At 40.7% G+C, this 14,235-nt stretch overlaps 1 non-coding gene across 1 annotated transcript; it reads left to right on the top strand.

The window, feature by feature from the left end:
- Positions 1 to 4,077: 4,077 nt before the first annotated feature.
- On the top strand, positions 4,078 to 4,185 carry LOC130963786 (small nucleolar RNA R71). Its single transcript, XR_009079905.1, has one exon. It is a non-coding gene; the product is annotated as a small nucleolar RNA R71 (small nucleolar RNA).
- The last annotated feature ends 10,050 nt before the right edge of the window (positions 4,186 to 14,235 follow it).

Below are 14,235 nucleotides of genomic sequence, written 5' to 3'. Positions count from 1 at the left end.
TTTTTTTTTTTCTTCTTTTTTTTTTTTTTCGGTTTCTCTCTTTTTTTTTCTTTCTTTTTTTTTCTGCTTTTTCTGCTTCAAGAACATTTTTAATGATTTTTCAGATCCTCAGTAACATGTCTCCTTTTTTCATCATTCTTTCAAGAGCCAACATTCATGAACCACAAATTCAAAAGACATATGCACTGTTTAAGCATACATTCAGAACAAAAAATATGCCACCACATCAAAATAATTAAACTATTATAAATTCAGAATTCATGCAATTCTTTCCTTTTCAATTAAGCCGTTTTATTTAAGAGGTGATGGATCATAGGACATTCATAACTTTAAGACATAGACACTAAGACACTAATGATCATACAACAAACATGGATAAACATAAGCATAATTTTCGAAAAACAGAACAATAACAAGGAAATCAAAGAACGGGTCCACCTTAGTGATGGCGGCTCTTTCTTGCTCTTGAAGATCCTATGGATGCTTGAGCTCCTCAATGTCTCTTCCTTGTCTTTGTTGCTCCTCCCTCATGATTCTTTGATCTTCTCTAATTTCATGAAGTATGATGGAGTGTTCTTGATGCTCCACCCTCAGTGTCCCATGTTGGAACTTAGTTCTCCTAGGGAGGTGTTAGTTGCTCCCAATAGTTTTGTGGAGGAAAATTCATCCCTTAGGAATCTCAGGGATCTCATGATGAGTGAGATCTCTTGTGTACTCCATCCTTTTCTTGGTGATGGGCTTGTCCTCATCATGGGAATGTCTCCTCTATGTCAACTCCAACTGAATAAAAGAGTGACAAATGAGATGAAAAGGCTAACCTTGCCAAGGTGGAGGTCTTGTCCGCCACCTTATAGAGTTCTTGGGCTATAACCTCATGAACCTCTATTTCTTCTCCAATCATGATACTATGGATCATGATGGCCCGGTCTATGGTACTTCAGACCGGTTGCTAGTGGGGATGATTGAGCGTTGTATGAACTCTAACATCCTCTAGCCACGGGCTTGAGGTCATGCCTTCTCAATTGGACCGGCTTTCCTCTTGAATCTTGCTTCCATTGTGCGCCCTTTCACATATGACTGTGAGGACTTGGTCCAACCTTTGATCAAAGTTGACCCTTCTAGTGTAAGGATGCTCATCTCCTTGCATCATAGGCAAGTTGAACGCCACCCTCACACTCTCCGGACTAAAATCCAAGTATTTCCCCCGAACCATAGTGAGATAATTCTTTGGATTCGGGTTCACACTTTGGTCATGGTTCTTTGTGATCATGCATTGGCATAGAACTCTTGAACCATCAAGATTCCGACTTGTTGAATGGGGTTGGTAAGAACTTCCCAACCTCTTCTTCGGATCTCATGGCGGATCTCCGGATATTCACCCTTTTTGAGTGAAAAGGGGACTTCGGGGATCACCTTCTTCAAGGCCACAACTTCATAGAAGTGGACTTGATGCACCCTTGAGAGGAATCTATCCATCTCCCATGACTCGGAGGTGGAAGCTTTTGCCTTCCCTTTCCTCTTTTTTAGAGGGTTCTCCGGCCTTGGATGCCATAAATGGTTATGAAAAAGCAACGCTTTTACCACACCAAACTTAAAATTTGCTCGTCCTCGAGCAAAGAAGAAAGAAGAGAGTAGAAGAAGAAGAAATGAGGAAGAGGGAGATGGTGGTGTATTCGGCCAAGAAGGGGAAGAAAGGGGTGTTTAGGTTGTGTGAAAATGAAGAGTTGAAGAAGGGTATTTATAGAAGAGAGGGGGGGGTAGAGGTTCGGCCATGGGTGGGTTTGGGAGGGAAAGTGGTTTGAATTTGAAGGGTGAGGTTGGTGGGGTTTTATGAAGGATGGTGTGAGTGGTGAAGAGAAAGATGGGATTTGATAGGTGAGGGATTTTTGGGGAAGAGTTTTGAGGTGATTGGTGAATGGGGGAAGAAGAGAGAGTGATGGTAGGGTCCTGTGGGTCCACAGATCCTGTAGTGTCAAGGAAAAGTCCCCTGCACCAAATGTTGCTCAAAATCACGTTTTGAGCCATTTCTGGCGTTAACGCCGGCTGGTGCCCATTCCTGGCGTTTAACGCCAGGTTCTTGCCCTTTACTGGCGTTTAACGCCAGTCTGGTGCCCCTTTCTGGCGTTAAACGCCAGATGGTGCCAGACTGGGCGTTAAACGCCCAACAGCTAACATTACTGGCGTTTGAACGCCAGTTTCTTCTCCTCCAGGGTGTGCTGTTTTTCTTCCTGTTTTTCATTCTGTTTTTTGCTTTTTCATTATTTTTGTGACTTCTTATGATCATCACCTACAAAAAAAGATAAAATAACAAAGAAAATAATTAATTATAAAACATTGGGTTGCCTCCCAACAAGCGCTTCTTTATGTCATTAGCTTGACAGAGGACTCTCATGGAGCCTCAGAAATGCTCAGAACCGTGTGAAACCTCCCAACACCAAACTTAAAGTTTGAATGTGGGGTTTCATACCAAACTTAGAGTTTGGTTGTAGCCTCCCAACACCAAACTTAGAGTTTGACTGTGGGGGCTCTGTTTGGCTCTGTTTTGAGAGGAGCTCTTCATGCTTCCTCTCCATGATGATAGGGATGTCCTTGGGCCTTAAATACCAAGGATTCTTCATTCACTTGAATGATCACTCTCCTCTATCAACATCAATCACAGCCTTTGCTGTGGCTAGGAAGGGTCTGCCAAGGATGATGGATTCATCCATGCACTTCCCAGTCTCTAGGACTATGAAGTCAGTAGGGATGTAATGGTCTTCAATCTTCACCAAAACATTCTCTACAAGTCCATGAGCTTGTTTTCTTGAGTTGTCTGCCATCTCTAATGAGATTCTTGCAGCTTGCACCTCTAAGATCCCTAATTTCTCCATTACAGAGAGGGGCATGAGGTTCACACTTGACCCTAAGTCACACAAGGCCTTCTTGAAGGTCATGGTGCCTATGGTACAAGGTATAGAAACTTCCCAGGATCCTGCCTCTTTTGAGGCAGTTTCTGCCTAGACAAGTCATCCAGTTCTTTGGTGAGCAAGGGAGGTTCATCCTCCCAAGTCTCATTCCAAATAACTTGTCATTTAGTTTCATGATTGCTCCAAGGTATTTAGCAACTTGCTCTTCAGTGACATACTCATCCTCTTCAGAGGAAGAATACTCATCAGAGCTCATGAATGGCAGAAGTAAGTCCAATGGAATCTCTATGGTCTCATTTTGAGCTTCAGATTCCCATGTTCCTCATTGGGGAACTCACTGGAGGCCAGTGCACGCCCATTGAGGTCTTCCTCAGTGGCGTTCACTGCCTCTCCTTCCTCCCAGAATTCGGCCATGTCTATGGCTTTGCACTCTCCTTTTGGATTTCTTCTGTATTACTTGGGAGAGTGCTAGGAGGGAGTTCAGTACTTTCTTGCTCAGCTGACCCACTTGTCCTTCCAAATTTCTGATGGAGGACCTTGTTTCATTCATGAAACTTTGAGTGGTCTTTATTAGATCAGAGACCATTGTTGCTAAGTCAGAAGTATTCTGCTTAGAACTCTCTGTCTGTTGCTGAGAAGATGATGGAAAAGGCTTGCCATTGCTAAACCTGTTTCTTCCACCATTATTGTTATTGAAACCTTGTTGAGGTCTCTCTTGATTCTTCCATGAGAGATTTGGGTGATTTCTCCATGAAGAATTGTAGGTATTTCCATAGGATTCTCCTAGGTAATTCACCTCTTCCATGGAAGGGTTCTCAGGATCATAAGCTTCTTCCTCAGATGAAGCATCCTTAGTACTGTTTGGTGCATTTTGCATTCCAGACAGACTTTGAGAAATCAAATTGACTTGTTGAGTCAATATCTTATTCTGAGCCAGTATGGCATTCAGAGCATCAATCTCAAGAACTCCTTTCTTCTGACTAGTCCCATTATTCACAGGATTCCTTTCAGAAGTGTACATGAATTGGTTATTTGCAACCATTTCAATCAGCTCTTGAGCTTCTGCAGGCGTCTTCTTCAGATGAAGAGATCCTCCAGCAGAGCTATCCAAAGACATCTTGGATAGTTCAGAGAGACCATCATAGAAAATACCTATGATGCTCCATTCAGAAAGCATGTCTGAAGGACATTTTCTGATTAATTGTTTGTATCTTTCCCAAGCTTCATAGAGGGATTCTCCATCCTTCTGTCTGAAGGTTTGGACTTCCACTCTAAGCTTACTCCATCTTTGTGTGGAAAGAACTTTGCCAAGAAGGCATTGACTAGCTTTTCCCAAGAGTCCAGGCTTTCTTTAGGTTGAGAATCCAACCATATTCTAGCTCTGTCTCTTACAGCAAAAGGGAATAGCATCAGTCTGTAGACCTCAGGGTTAACCCCATTAGTCTTGACTGTGTCACAGATTTGCAAGAATTCAGCTAAAAACTGATGAGGATCTTCCATTGGAAGTCCATGGAACTTGCAATTCTGTTGCATTAGAGAAACTAATTGAGGCTTAAGCTCAAAGTTGTTTGCTCCAATGGCAGGGATAGAGATGCTTCTCCCATAGAAATCAGGAGTAGGTGCAGTGAAGTCACCCAGTACCTTCCTTGCATTGTTGGCATTGTTGTTGTTTTCGGCTGCCATGGGTTCTTCTTCCTTGAAGAATTCGGTCAGGTCCTCTAAAGAGAGTTGTGCTTTGGCTTCTCTTAGCTTTCTCTTCAAGGTCCTTTCGGGTTCAGGGTCAGCTTCAACAAGAATGCCTTTGTCTCTGCTCCTGCTCATATGAAAGAGAAGAGAACAAGAAAATATGGAATCCTCTATGTCACAGTATAGAGATTCCTTGAAATGTCAGAGGAAAAGAGAAATAGAAAGAAGAAGGTGAAGAAGAATTCGAACTTTAATTAGATAAGGTTCGAATTGTGCATTTAGAAGGAGTGGTACTCCATAAATAGAAGGATGTGAGAAGGAGGGAAGTGGATTTTCGAAAATTCAATTAAAAGATTTTGAAAACATTTTGAAAATTTGATTGATAACTTTCGAAAATTGAAAGTGGAAGAGAAATCAAGTGATTTTTGAAAAAGATTTTGAAATTAGAAACTAAAAAGATTTGATTGAAAACTAATTTGAAAAAGATATGATAAAAAAATATGATTGAAAGGTTATTGTCTTAAAAAGATGTGATTGAGAAGATATGATTTGAAACCATTTTAAAAGATATGTTTTGAAAATTATTTTAAAAGATTTGATTTGGAAAATTAGTGACTTGCCTAACAAGAAAAGATATGATTCAAACATAAAACCTTCCTTAACAGAAAAGGCAAAAAATGTTTAATCAAATCATTAATTGTTAGTAAGTATCTTTGAAAGGAAAGAAATTAATTTTGAAAACATTTGATTGAAAAGATTTGATTTGAAAAAGATTTGATTTTGAAAAACTTGAAAAAAATTGATTTGAAAACAAAATCTTCCCCCTAGCACCATCCTGGCGTTAAACGCGCAGAATGGTATACATTCTGGCGTTTAACGCCCAAAATGCTACCTTTTTGGGCGTTAAACGCCCAACCAGGTGCCCTGGCTGGCGTTTAAACGCCAGTCTGCCTTCTTCACTGGGCATTTTTGAATGCTCAGCTTTTTCTGTATAATTCCTCTGCAGTGTGTTCTAAATCTTCAATTCTTTGTATCATTGACTTGAAAAGACACAAATTAAAAATATTTTGGATTTTTTTAATAATTAAAATGCAACAAGAATCAAATAACAATGCATGCAAGACACCAAACTTAGCAGTTTGTATACTACTGACACTAATGAACTGAAAATGCATATGAGACACACAAAATACTCAAGTCAATAGAATTCAAAGATCAGAGCAAGTGAATCATCAAGAACATCTTGAAGATCACTAAGACATATGAATGCATGCAATTGACACCAAACTTAGGATGAGACACTAGACTCAAACAAGAAATATTTTTGAATTTTATGATTTTTTTAAATTTTTTTAATTTTTTTTGTGTTTTTTCGAAAATTAAGTGGAAAAAGAAGGTATCAAAATTCTTAATGAGAATTCCAGGAATCAGTGCAATGCTAGTCTAAGACTCCGGTCCAGGAATTAGACATGGCTTCACAGCCAGCCAAGCTTCCAAAGAAAGCTTCGGTCCAAAACACTAGACATGACCAAAGGTCAGCCAAGCCTTAGCAAATCACTGCTCCAAAAGCAAGATTGATATGAAATCAACAAGCTCTTGTGGTGATAAGTTGAAACCTCGGTCCAATCAGATTAGACATGGCTTCTCAGCCAGCCAGATTTCAACAAATCATCATGAAACTCTAGAATTCATCTTCAAGAATTTCGAAAAAAAATACCTAATCTAAGCAACAAGATGAACCGTCAGTTGTCCAGCCTGAACAATCCCGGGCAATAACACCAAAAATTTGATGTTGTTGCCGGATCTTGGCACTGATGTTACCAAAGGCTTGCTCAAAACTAGAACAATCCCCGGCAACGGCGCCAAAAACTTGGTGCGCGAAATTGTGAACAATACTTTTTCACAACTCTCATAATCCCTGGTCATGAACTCCCAAAAACTTGGTAGCTCAATACCATGGCATTACACAACTTCGCACAACTAACCAGCAAGTGCACTGGGTCGTCCAAGTAATAAACCTTACGTGAGTAAGGGTCGATCCCACGGAGATTGTTAGTATGAAGCAAGCTATGGTCATCTTGTAAATCTTAGTCAGGCAAACTCAGATATATATGGTGATGAACGAAAATAACATAAAAGATAAAGATAGTGATACTTATGTAATTCATTGGTAGGAACTTCAGATAAGCGCATGAAGATGCCTTCCCTTCCGTCTCTCTGCTTTCCTACTGTCTTCATCCAACCCTTCTTACTCCTTTCCATGGCAAGCTCGTATAGGGTCTCACTGTTGTCAGCAGCTACCTCCCATCCGCGCAGTGAAAGCTAATGCACACACTCTGTCACAGTGCTGCCAATCACCGGTTTGGTTCCCTCCCCTACCGGAATAGAATAACTCTTTTGCGTCTGTCACTAACGCCCAGTAGGTTACAGGTTTGAAGCACGTCACAGTCATTCAATCATTGAATCCTACTCAGAATACCACAGACAAGGTTAGACCTTCCGGATTCTCTTGAATGCTGCCATCAGTTCTTGCCTATACCACGAAGACTCTGATCTCACGGAATGGCTGGCTCGTTTGTCAGGCGAGCACTCGTTTGTCAGGCGATCAACCATGCATCGTGCAATCAGAAATCCAAGAGATATTCACTAAGCCTCAGATGCTTGTAGAACAAGAATGGTTGTCAGTCACCTTGTTCATGGGTGAGAATGGTGATGGGCGTCAATCATCACCTTCATCATGTTGAAGAACAAGTGATATCTTGGTAAAAGAACAAGTGGAATTGAATGGAAGAACAATAGTAATTGCATTAATACTCGAGGTACAGCAGAGCTCCACACCTTAATCTATGGTGTGTAGAAACTCCACCGTTGAAAATACATAAGAACAAGGTCTAGGCATGGCCGAATGGCCAGCCTCCCAATGATCTAAGAACTAAAATGTCCAAAGATGATCTAGAGATCTAAAAGTGATCAAAAGATTTCTATACAATAGTAAAAGGTCCTACTTATAAGAAACTAGTAGCCTAGGGTGTACAGAAATGAGTAAATGACATAAAAATCCTCTTCCGGGCCCACTTGGTGTGTGCTTGGGCTGAGCAATGAAGCAATTTCGTGTAGAGACTCTTCTTGGAGTTAAACGCCAGCTTTAGTGCCAGTTTGGGCGTTTAACTCCCATTTGGGTGCCAGTTCCAGCGTTTAACGCTGGGATTTCTTGAGGTGACTTTGAACGCCGGTTTGGGCCATCAAATATTGGGCAAAGTATGGACTATTATATATTGCTGGAAAGCCCAGGATGTCTACTTTCCAACGCCGTTGAGAGCGCGCCAATTGGGCTTCTGTAGCTCCAGAAAATCCGCTTCGAGTGCAGGGAGGTCAGAATCCAACAGCATCTGCAGTCCTTTTGAGTCTCTGGATCAGATTTTTGCTCAGGTCCCTCAATTTCAGCCAGAAAATACCTGAAATCACAGAAAAACACACAAACTCATAGTAAAGTCCAGAAAAGTGAATTTTAACTAAAAACTAATAAAAATATACTAAAAACTAACTATATCATACCAAAAACATACTAAAAACAATGCCAAAAAGTATACAAATTATCCGCTCATCAGGACACCTCACGTCCTGCATCTGAAAACCACAAAATCCGCATGGGTGAGAACCAGAGGTCCCCAGCATGGTAACAGCTTCCACATATATAATACATAATAATAGAGGAAAGCCAAAGGCAATCCTATAACTCCCTCCAGATAATATCAAAGCTTATAAACAAGCTAAACCATATAAGGGCATCTGACTAAAGATTCTTCAGTCTAACTAATACTTCCCTTTCCAATTCCTTCAGACCTCCCAACCACCAGCAGGATATAATATAGCAAACACAGTTATATCAGACAAGGTATATCAAATAGGAGCAAGTAAGACATTTAGACAATTAGCAAGTTATATGCAGTCAAATAGGCAATCTCAAACAATTCACATAGTATGCATATGATGAATGCCTGTCCCTAGTGGCCGATGATATCATCTTGTCGGTTATAGAGCCAACCCGACAAGTCCTGGTCGCTAACCATTGGACTGTCCCTCTGTCGTGCATCCCCAAACTCGAGTTATACTCGTTATAAACTTGATCATAAACATGATCCATATACATCACCCTCACTGGTGAATATTTACGGGGGTTCGAGCTCATCCGGGCCTTTCACAGTGCCCGGCCACACTTACAACATAGGGTTAACAGAGCTTCGAGTCTCAACCTGGAGCACGTGGTGGCTAGCCACTGCTACTACCCAAGGAAACTCGTACTCAGATAGTGGAAGTGCAATTTCACAATTATCAATAATTCAGCATCAACATGCATGAATTCTCATCCATGGATCAACATCCATATCAGCCATTCCGGCTCACGGTTCAATCCAGAACCAGCCAATATTCATAGCATACACAGCTATTCCGGCTGACGGTTAAATCCATAACCAGCCATTTCATTAACAATTATAGCCTTTCGGCCCATGGCATAACAAACACTTCCACCACCATCCTCCACATCTCACATAATCATCTTGATCCTCATTGATCATACATTTTTCCCTTGCTTCACTCGCAAGTTATCACATTCACTAGCCCCTTTCTAATAGCTAGGCATATTATGATGATTTAAGACATGAATGGTGAGATCGGAGGCTTAGAAGTGTGAGATTTGGCTTTTAAAACTCAAATATCAACTTTGGGATGAAAACAGGGCCACGCGTACGCGCACTCCACGCGCACGCGTGGATGGCCTCAAAAACTCATCGACGCGCAAGCGTCATGCACGCTAACGCGTGGATTCCAAACTTGCCCATCGACGCGCACGCGTCAACCTCGCGTACGCGCGGGTGTTCTCGTGCCCCAGGCACAACACCGGCACAGTTCTGGCATAACTCTCTGGAAATTGGCTGGGCATTGGGTGCAGCACAATCGGCGCGCCCGTGCACATCACGCGTACGCGTGGATGGCACTTTCGGAAGATCGGCGCGCACGCGCCAGGTGAGCCCACGCGCAAGGGGTCAATCTGCTAAAAATTTTTCTAAGTTAAAAACTGCAGAATTCACAGACTTACACCCCAATCTTCCAACGGACATAACTTCCTCATTTTAAATCATTTTTCATCCGTTATTCGAACGGTACGGACATCCCGGATCCAATTTCATTTCTAAAAAGATTTGGTACAAAACAGAGATCCGTAGTCCAAGTTATGTCCCGCCAAAGTATGCCCAAAAACCATGTTTTTCATAAAAACCACAAAGTGCCATTTTCAAAACAAGCCATTTCCATTTCTTTCCAAAATCAATCAAAACATGCCAATTTCATCCCTTTTCTTTGAAATCAATCAAAATACATCAAATTCAACATCAAGCCTCCTCAACTCACACATTGACACATAACTCACAATTTACCAAAATCACTATTTCACCATTATCTCCCACTTCACCCAAGTGGCTCAAACTCAAACATATTGACATATCATATACTATTCCTCATACCAATCCTCAACAACACCAATTCCAATAAATCATCATGGTACACAAACAACATCATACTCACCATCAACATGGTTCAACCCACAATCCAACCATAACCAATAATCAAGCATATATCACAACATGCATATTTCTCATACATCATACTATCAAGGCATCAATACTCATCATCACATATATGACCACATCATATATCTCAATCATTCAACAACATCAACCATTCAATGCCTATCTTAGGGCCTCTAGCCTAAGTATTTCCTACCACATTACATATTAGATACGGGAAACCGAAACCATACCTTAGCCGAATTTCCCAAGCTCCACCGGAGCACTTCTAAACCACTTATCCTCAAGCTCACAAGGCCTCAACACCTCCAAGAGCAGATTTTTCACCACCAAGCCCTTTCCAAGCTTGTTCAAAATCACCAATCAAGCTCCAATATCCACACATACACAACCTAAGCCACAACCATCATACCCATACACAACACCTCAAAACCCAAACATCATAAAACAACAAAATTACACTAGGGTTAAGAACCTTACCTCACCCAAGGTCCAAGGAGACAAGATTAACCTTCTCCTTCAAGAGAGTTGGGTCCTATAACATCAAAGAACCCAAAATCTCAACATTTAACCCATGAAACTCGAAAATAGGGGCTGAGATTTCGAACAGCAAGGTGTGGCTTACCTCAAGATTGATTATATGGGTTTTGTAGAGCTCTCCGCGGTGAACGCGTGGCCGCAAACGGGGCGGCAATCGGAGCTCTAGATCAAAAGTTATGGTGATTTGAAGATCAAATGAGAGAGAGAAGTTGAGAGAATGTTCTTCCCTTCCTCTCCACCATTTCAGCTTGTGTGTGTAACAAATGAGGAGAGAGAGTGCTGAAAACTAGGGTTTTGGTTAAGTCATGTTGGGCCAAGGGCCCACTTTGGGTCCGGTTGGCCCGGTTTGGCCCGTTCGGTCCAATCTTGGTCCGAATTCTACAAAATTGGTACCAAAATTCTCGTCTCAATCTCCTCTATTACATTTAGCCATAAAAATCACATTTTAGGCTTTCTAGAATAAATTCTCATTTATGGGTTAATTAGCCGTTAATTAACCGGGTTTTACAAGCAGGGGCGTGAAATTCAAGAGATGAAACGCCAAAAGTTCTCCTCTCAAGCTGAGGGAGCATCCACTTCTCAAAATCAAGGTTGTTGAGTCCTAACTCTGTGAAAACCTCTATCATTAGGAGCCTATGTTTGCGTTTTTTTTTCTTTTCTTTCTTTGTTTATTTTCTATTTATATTTTTAGTTTCATCTTATATCTATATTTGAGTCTTGTTCTTAGTTCATAATTAATAAAGTCTATGCCTTAAAGTTATGAATGTCCTATGAATCCATCACCTCTCTTAAAAGAAAAATGCTTTAATCACAAAAGAACAAGAAGTACAGGATGTCGAAATTTATCTCTGAAACTAGTTGAATTGGTTTGATGTGGTGACAATACTTTTTGTTTTCTGAATGAATGCTTGAACAGTGCATATGTCTTTTGAATTTGTTGTTTTAAGAATGTTAAAATTGTTGGCTCTTGAAAGAATGAGGAGAAAGAGAACTGTTATTGAGGATCTGAAAAATCATCAAATTGATTCTTGAAGCAAGAAAAAGCAGTGAAAAAAAATATTTTTCGAAAAAAAAAAAGAGAAGAAAAAGAAAAAGAAAAAGGAAGAAATAAAGTTGTGAACCAAAGCAAAAAAGAGTGTGCTTAAGAACCCTGGACACCTCTAATTGGGGACTTTAGCAAAGCTGAGTCACAATCTAAAAAGGTTCACCCAATTATGTGTCTGTGGCATGTATGTATCCGGTGGTAATACTGGAAGACAGAGTGCTTTGGGCCACAGCCAAGACTCATACACTGGCTATGTTCAAGAATCAATATACTTAACTAGGAGAATCAATAACACTATCTGAGTTCTGAGTTCTTATAGATGCCAATCATTCTGAACTTCAAAGGATAGAGTGAGATGCCAAAACTGTTCGGAGGCAAAAAGCTACTAGTCCCGCTCATCTAATTAGAGCTATGTTTCTTTGATATTTTGGAGTCTATAGTATATTCTCTTCTTTTTATCCTATTTTGATTTTCAGTTGCTTGGGGACAAGCAACAATTTAAGTTTGGTGTTGTGATGAGCGGATAATTTGTACGCTTTTTGGCATTGTTTTTAGTATGTTTTTAGTATCTTTTAGTTAGTTTTTAGTATATTTTTATTAGTTTTTAATTAAAATTCACTTTTCTGGACTTTACTATGAGTTTGTGTGTTTTTCTGTGATTTCAGGTATTTTCTGACTGAAATTGAGGGTCCTGAGCAAAAATCTGATCCAGAGACTGAAAAGGACTGCAGATGCTGTTGGATTCTGACCTCCCTGCACTCGAAGTGGATTTTCTGGATCTACAGAATCCCAATTGGCGCGCTCTCAACGGCATTGGAAAGTAGACATCCTGGGCTTTCCAGCAATATATAATAGTCCATACTTTGCCCAAGATTTGATAGCCCAAACCGGCGCTCAAAGTCGCCTACAGAAATTCCAGCGTTAAACGCCGGAACTGGCATAAAATTTGGAGTTAAACGCCCAAACTGGCATGAAAGCTGGCGTTTAACTCCAGAAAAGGTCTCTACACGAAATTCCTTCATTGCTCAGCCCAAGCACACACCAAGTGGGCCCGGAAGTGGATTTTTCTGTCATTTACTCATTTCTGTAAACCTTAGGACACTAGTTCACTATTAATAGGATCTTTTGACATTGTATCCGTACCTTATGACCTCATAACATTTTTACACGTTTCTTTCCACAGCATGAGTCTCTAAACCCCATGGTTGGGGGTGAGGAGCTCTGCTGTGTCTTGATGGATTAATGCAATTACTACTGTTTCTTATTCAATCATGCTTGCTTCCATTCTAAGATAATACTTGTTCTTAATCCGGATGAATGTGATGATCAGTGACAATCATCATCATTCTCAACCATGAACGTGTGACTGACAACCACCTCCGTTCTACCTTAGATTAAGTAGTTATCTCTTGGATTCTTTAATCGGAATCTTCGTGGTATAAGCTAGGACTGATGGCGGCATTCAAGAGAATCCGGAAGGTCTAAACCTTGTCTGTGGTATTCTGAGTAGGATTCAATGATTGAGTGACTGTGACGTGCTTCAATCTCCTGAAGGCGGGGCGTTAGTGACAGACGCAAAAGAATCACTGGATTCTATTCCGGCCTGATTGAGAACCGACAGATGAATTCCGCTATGCTGTGACAGAGCATATGCAATCGTTTTCACTGAGAGGATGGGAGGTAGCCACTGACAACGGTGAAACCCTACACACAGCTTGCCATGGAAGGAGACTTGCGTGTTTGAAGAAGAAGACAGTAGGAAAGCAGAGATTCAGAAGATGGAGCATCTCCAAACCTCAACCTATTCTCCATTACTGCAAAACAAGTAACCATTTCATGTTCTTTTGCTTTTCACAATCAATCCTGATAAATTCTGATATCCTGACTAAGATTTACAAGATAACCATAGCTTGCTTCAAGCCGACAATCTCCGTAGGATCGACCCTTGCTCACGCAAGGTATTACTTGGACGACCCAGTGCACTTGCTGGTTAGTTGTGCGGAGTTGCAAAAGTGTGATTGCAATTTCGTGCACCAAAGCTCATCATCAACAAATTCCTGAGATGCCCCAAGGGATGCACTTTCCCCCAAACAACTATTGGGAACAACTCAACACCTCCTTAGAAGATTTAAGCCACAATGTGGAACAATTAAGGGTGGAACATCATGGGCACTCCATCATTCTCCAAGAAATAAGAGAAGATCAAAGAGCAATGAGGGAGGAGCAACAAAGGCAAGGAAGGGACATAGAAGAGCTTAAGAACATCATTGGTCCTTCAAGAAGAAGACGCCACTAAAGGTGGATTCATTCCTTGTTCTTTATTTCTTTCTGTTTTCGGTTTTTAGTATTGTGTTTATTTATGTTTTGTGTCTTTATTTCATGATCATTAGTATGTAACCATGTCTTAAAGCTATGAATAAATTCCATTAATCCTTCACCTCTCTTAAAAGAAAAATGTTTTAATTCAAAAGAA

Source organism: Arachis stenosperma, chromosome 2 (genome assembly GCF_014773155.1).
Source record: "Arachis stenosperma cultivar V10309 chromosome 2, arast.V10309.gnm1.PFL2, whole genome shotgun sequence".
Taxonomy (NCBI): Eukaryota; Viridiplantae; Streptophyta; class Magnoliopsida; order Fabales; family Fabaceae; genus Arachis; species Arachis stenosperma.
Note: the sequence above shows the minus strand (reverse complement) of the source record. Positions and strands in the feature narration are given on the sequence as shown.